The sequence below is a fragment of the Haemaphysalis longicornis genome, unplaced genomic scaffold, assembly GCF_048455015.1.
Source record: "Haemaphysalis longicornis isolate Haplotype H1 unplaced genomic scaffold, Haemaphysalis longicornis Haplotype H1 scaffold_8, whole genome shotgun sequence".
In the NCBI taxonomy this organism is placed as follows: domain Eukaryota; kingdom Metazoa; phylum Arthropoda; class Arachnida; order Ixodida; family Ixodidae; genus Haemaphysalis; species Haemaphysalis longicornis.
This window is the reverse complement of record NW_027526445.1, coordinates 82,790,755-82,797,395: the sequence shown is the minus strand read 5'-3', so window position 1 is coordinate 82,797,395 and position 6,641 is coordinate 82,790,755.

Here is a 6,641-nt window from a genome sequence, read left to right as displayed (position 1 = left end):
TGTGCCTGCATTGTTTGCTCATACACAGTCTTTTGCAAGGCCTCGATCTCTTCCTCCCCTTTAGACATTTGCTGTTTGTTAGCCTTCACTTGACCTAGTATGGTATCATACTGTTTGGAAGTGAATTCCACCGATTCCTGCAATTCTTGGACATGCCTAGACAGCCCTACAAATTCCGTTTTGAGGAGGAGCAGCGAATCTACTTTTGCATGCAGTTCTGGTAGAGATTGTAAACTTTTCGTAATTTCCCGAAGTTCTGAGGTCAAGGCAGATTCGGAGCAAGAACTGTCGCCGGCTTGAGAACCATCGTACTGAAAGAACGAACCTTGACGCTTCTTAACTGAACGACGCGTCTTGCACACCCAAGCGTCTCGTTTTGCCTGATTCATAGTTGCAAAAGTTCCAGAAGCAATTCCCGAGCAAGTTTGGCCGAGATGATAGCAGTGGTTTCATTCCGAACACTTCATAAATTGGCCATCGTGCGGTATCAGTTCATAGCACACAATACAACTGTCCTGGTACGACATAGTGAATAAAACCACAAAAAAGACAGTAGCAGAGTGCAGTCAGCGGCAAAAATCAAGCAAAACAGGCTAAATAAACAAAATACTTTGACTACCTGCAGGAGTAGAAGCGGTCAGTCTGTGGCAAACTTTCGGCGCCGACTGCGACGCACCGCCGAGATCCGCCCCCTTTTAAGGACGATCACATGGACTGGGTTTCCAGCTGCTTCACAGACTGCCGCCAGACGAAGCAGAATGGTCCGGACCGGCGAAGAGCAGGCACAAATGCGCCAACTAAAAAGCGACGAAGTGTCGTATGCGTCAGCAGGACATCCAGGTTCAGAATAATCACGAGCTTGAGTAGAAGCCGTCAGTCTGTGGCAAACTTTCGCCGCCGACTGCCGAATAATAATAATAATAATAATAATATTAGTAATAATAATAATAATAATAATAATATTACCGCCATAACAACCACTATTACTACTACTACTACTACTACTACTACTACTACTACTATTATTACTACTACTACTACTACTATATTGGAACCCCGCTTATACGTCCCCCGGACCTACGACGACCAGTTTCTAACGAACTAATCACCGCGGTCCTGGGAAACTCCCCATAGAAATAAAGCATTAAAAACCGCGATGATATGACACTTGGGTGCACGCGGCACGCGTTATACGACCGACACTCTCGCGGATAAACCGGTGTTTTGCCATAATTTTAACCGTTTAGCCACTTCGCCCTGACTATCTTTATTCTTAAGCCCCGTTTGACACAGCTTGATGTGCAAAGGTCTGCCGGTTGACCGGACCACTAGCTGAACACAGTTTAGGAAGAAGGCGTGGGCAGGATTTCATCTGCGACGGCCCCACGCGCCAGCAGTGCGCCAAAGCGCAAACCGCGAGAAGTCGTAGTTCAGGAGGCAGGCGGACCGTGAATTTGAAGCTCTCGTCGAGACGCCGATGTACGCGAAAACACATACTAAGCAACCCCAACGCGGTGACCGAACAGCCGCTTTCCGAGCCGCTCAATCCAAGTTCCTTCTTTTCACGGCGCTCTCATCCTATATCTCTGCTCTCTGCCTATCAATGACTTTCAAATCCGAGTTGTTACTCCGCATCTTTCGTTGCTAGAGAACCTCAATGCACGCGCGTACGCCGCAAGGGTGGATATAAAAACCTTATTTAGGGAAACTAGGTGGAGACACGTACCCGTTGGCACCGCCATTTTGGGTCACTCGCTGGCCGCTCCAGTAAGGCACTGTGGCAAGACCGCGCAATAATTTTCGTCGCAACATGGTTTACTCCCTACGCGTGATTCATCTGACCTATTTCGCGTTGCTGGCTCTTGTTCTCGACAACATAGGCCCTATCTAGCGCGCATAAGGTGCAGGGCTGGCGGCTTATAAATAGCGCCGGACGCGGGGCTTGGCTGCGGACTAGCTGGACGCGATGGAGGGGAGGAGGGCGGGGGGGCACAACATACGCGTTGCTTATTTTTTAAGTTGGGATTTCAGTAATGATTCGCAAAACACGCAAGAACGCGCTAAATATAGCAGTTTTAATAGGTCATTACCCCACTTTTCCCGTAAGACCGACTAATACGCTGGCATTTATCCGCATACCGGTCGTACGACACCCCGTCACACGACGCTTACTCGCGGTCCCTTGGAAGTCGTATTATCAGGGTTCCACAGTAGTACTACAATTACTACTGATAATATTAATAAAGATATTAATCCCGTCTATTCACACTGCAGGGCAAAGGCCTCTCATAGATCTCCAGTTATCCGGGTCCAGTGCTAAGAAAGACTGCACTAAAAATGCTCGACCCAGTGCCCTTCGCATTGTGTATCGTGCTTTCCGCACTAGCGCGGTCCAAAGCGTTTACGTCGAGAGGGATAAATGATCTCTACATCACCAAAGAATGTGTACCTGGACTTACCGTACGCTTCAAAAATTATGTCTGTGACTAACTATCCCTTTAATTCAACCAGCAACAATGCATGTTCACACCAACTATGTATAAACGTACGTCTGTTTCTGTGCCTCTTTCCCTGCGAGCGAGTTACGAGGATAGTGAGCTCAAGGTCTCCCTTTAGACGTTCACAAAACACCAATCACTTTTTTTATACCAACAAGGAATCTCCGGCCTGTATCGTGGGACCTGTCTTTTCCGCAGCTTGATAAGAACAGGGCACCAAGAATTGCAATTGTGCGGCATTGCTTCTTTCTGCAGGATAAATGCCGGTGTGCAGAATTCTACAGGAAAGCCTCAAAGACTGCTACTAATGTGTCTGTTGCTGCGCACGGACAAAATTGTCGTCTCTATAAATCAATGAGCATCCAGAACAGTATTTTCACGGCAGAAGAATACGGTAACCTTGTGGATTTACGTTACATTGTCCAACATGAAATATTTGAGTCCATCGTGTACACAGACTGATTGATTGTGGGGTTTAACGCGCCGACGCAACGCAGGCGATGAGGCGCGCCGTAGTGGAGGGCTCCGGATTAATTTTGACCACCTGGGAATCTTTATCGGGCGCCGAAATCTCGTACACACGGGCGTTTTTGCTTTTCGCCTCCATCAGAAAAGCGGCCGCCACGGCCGGGAATCGAACCCGCGACCTCGGGCTCAGCAGCGCAACGCCTTAGCCACTGAGCCACCGCGGCGGGTATGTACACAGACTCCCTTAGCATTGTGCGTGCATGGTCATGTAAAAAAATATTTCATAATAATGGCAATATTCAGTTTTTAGTCCGATTCCATCAGCATATGCCTCAAACCTATAAATAATTATATGCTGAGTTAAACGACCTTCCGGGATCGTTGGTATTGAGGTCGCTGATGAAATGAGTGTCGGTGCTGAAATTCAAGACAGAGTTGACATAAATATGCCGCAAATTGACATGACACCCCACATCAGGCAACAACTTCGTAAAACATCTCAAGCAGAATGAGGTGAAATTTCGAACAACACACTACACGTAATTAAACCACACTTGGGACCATACACCACCGACATAGACGACAGATACACAGAGGTGGGCCTTGGTTAGGCTACAGATAGGGCACACACATGCGCTTCACTAGTATCTGCTGAGGGGATCTTCGGGACCGCTGCGTGGCAGGTGTGGAGAAGCCCTGTCCGCACTCCACACCCTAATCACATGCATGGCACTTGTCGTAACGCAACCAAACACTTTTCCCTACTCTACAGGCAACACACCAGACTCCCCACTCCACCCATCGTAGTTTTGGGGGACGACGCCATGGCTTCCATACAGCAAGCTTTTGAGGACTTATCATAGTGAAATCTTTAAACCTCCTGTCTCATCAGGCATAATTAAAAACTGGCCATATTCTCCAGCCATCACCATTGCACGTAATTGATTTTATTTTTTGTCTGTATTACAGGTTTTAGTATTATTGTTTATGTTTGTGTTTATTGTTTGGCGCCGTTTCCCTAGCTGGCCTAGCGCAAAAAAATTCAACAATCATCATTATCATCATTTAATTCACTTTAGACAGTGATGAATGTCGAACTCTCCAACACAGAAAACTAACCAACAAGGACTACATACAACGTGTCAAGGAAATAGGCCGCCATGCAGTCTTGTAATAAAGCGTATCATGTTAGGAATTTGCCGCTTCTGCAAACTACTGGTGGGAAATTTATTTTGCAAGAAGATAAAATTGACATATTCAGACGTCGACTCCAGTGGAAAAATATTTAGTATGCACTAAGAATAATAAAACCTAAAACTGCAAAAGTATATTTGCTTGTTCTGTATTGAAGTCGCATTTTCTCCCATAACAAGCCAGCTATTTTCTATGCGCCACTTTTGCTACATCGCTTCTTCCGGCGCTATCAAACAAACTTCAACGCTGAGGGTTAAAAAAAATAAAACTGCATACAAATTAGGGTGGCGGCCATGAGAAAAAGAGTTACCACCCCACGTGAAGGGGAGAAGTAAACATATCAATGACTTGCACAGAGCATCACGTCTATAGGGTTCATCATATCAGAAGAGTTTGTGACATCGACAGATATAGAATTTCCATAGAGATCAAGTTTCAACATTTTTATATGGAAGGAGAGCAACAGCGTACACAGAGCGGAACGTGCATTCGTTAACCGCTAATTCGCGGCTAATTCCTTTCGAAAAGAAACAAAACGACATGTAACAAAAGTCACGTGCACCTAAATGAAACTGCTTCCGCTCTACATCCGGCATCCACCGTGTAAAATAGACTTCCAATTTCCTGGCTTCCTCCAAATTTTAAAAAGCGCACCAAGAATAGTCCTTTAGGAGGTTCAACCGTACGTTCTCGTTTTATATGCCGCCGTTATATGGAGATGTAGGAGCGATCTTAAGGTGCATTGTTTTTGTGTGTTCATATTTTGAATTCACGGCCTTGTTTCTACACTAAATAGGCGAGTGTTTTGTAAGAAAACTCTATGCTATTGTATTAAGTGTAGACTACTTTATGTTTTCCTTGCCACGTTACAAAAATTTGAACGGCCCTCTTTTGCTGCTTGTAAATACATCGCGAATATGTAATTGCTCTTCTCGCGATTTCCTTTCTTTTTTGAATAAAAATTAATCAGGCAATAAAAAGATCTCCAGTCGCCATTTTTCGAACAGATTCGGTAAAACCGTTGAGCTTAAAGGCACGGGATTAATTTCCGTTCGCTGTGGCCGGTTTTGTGATGGAGGCGAAGAGCAAAAGCGCACATTTGTACGAGATTTCGGAGCGCGTTAAAGATCCCTATGTAGTCAAAATTAATCCGGAACCCTCCACTACAGCGCGGCTCATAACGTGTGCAGTTCGGGTGAGTTAAATAAACCCCACAATCAACCAGATTCGCTACGAAAAAAAAAAAAACGTTTTACATGGCGGCACCTACAGGGCAAACCCTCCGCTTAAGAGAATCTTTATTGATGAATATGCAGTGCAAGCCTTAATTACAGCGGAATTTCTAAAATAATAATAAAAACTAGCACACACTCCATTTGAGATTCGTGAGGCCGTAAATCGTAGTTACAAAGGCCCAAAACTGAAATTTATGTCGCGCAAGGCCTGGGTAAATTCCCTATCTCTGTAGTTGTGTCGGCAGAGCGAGAAAGTTGCCGCTCCCAGGAAAAGGCCTCGGTGTCCCAATCATCTCCTATCACGCGACACCGAGACGACCATTCGCGGAGAAAACTCGAGACGCGTGCGCCAAGGGCGACCATAGAAACTGAATCCACCCGAGGTTCCAGACAACACTTGAGCAATATGGCGGCCCACTTTGGGTTTTCCCAAATAAAGGCGGCTGTATTTCTTTCTATCAGTTGTAGAGGTTTGTCTGACCTTGCGACATTCTTTTTCGTCTGCTTGGATTACGTCACAAAATGGAACGGAGCTCGAAAACATCTCACATAGTAATAAATAAGAACCATCGTTTTGACGGTGGTGCCTTGTCGTGTGGCACCTTCACGTAAATGTTTTTGTTTGCGCATGTGTGCGCAGAGTTTTTCGCCTTTTTTCACTTTTTGGGGCGAGAGGGGGCAGGTGTAAAACGCATGTGTTTACGAAAAACGCTTACCAGGGAATATTCATTTGCGCTAATTAACTAGGAGTCATTCCCTGCCAAAAAAATAGAAATAACGTAGTTAAGGCAATCACGGATCGACTGCGCCCAGTATTACAAGTCATACTTCCTAACAAGGAGAAAAAGCCCTAAATGTTGTTTTTAAGATCGCTACTTCTCCTTTCGTAGGGGTTATCGACTTCGCGCTGACCCCGTCCAAACCATCTATCTGTATTTTGAGCTACCTCAACTGTCTAGCGCGGCGGTGTTTAATTAAAATCGTTAGACAGAACTGCAGTACGACAGAGTTTCAATGTACAGTACGCTCCATAATCTGCCGTAATTTTAGAGGTAGCCGATACGTTCTTTTGGCACACTCGTTTGGTTATTGACGCACCGTACCATCGCACTGTTGACCCACAGTTGACCCACTGTGCAGTTTCTCTTCCAAGCACATTTCCGCAGACACAGAACTTCGCACTTACATTTTTGCGTGCGCTGCAACTGCAAATACATATCCAATAGCCAGCAAATCAGCCAGCTGC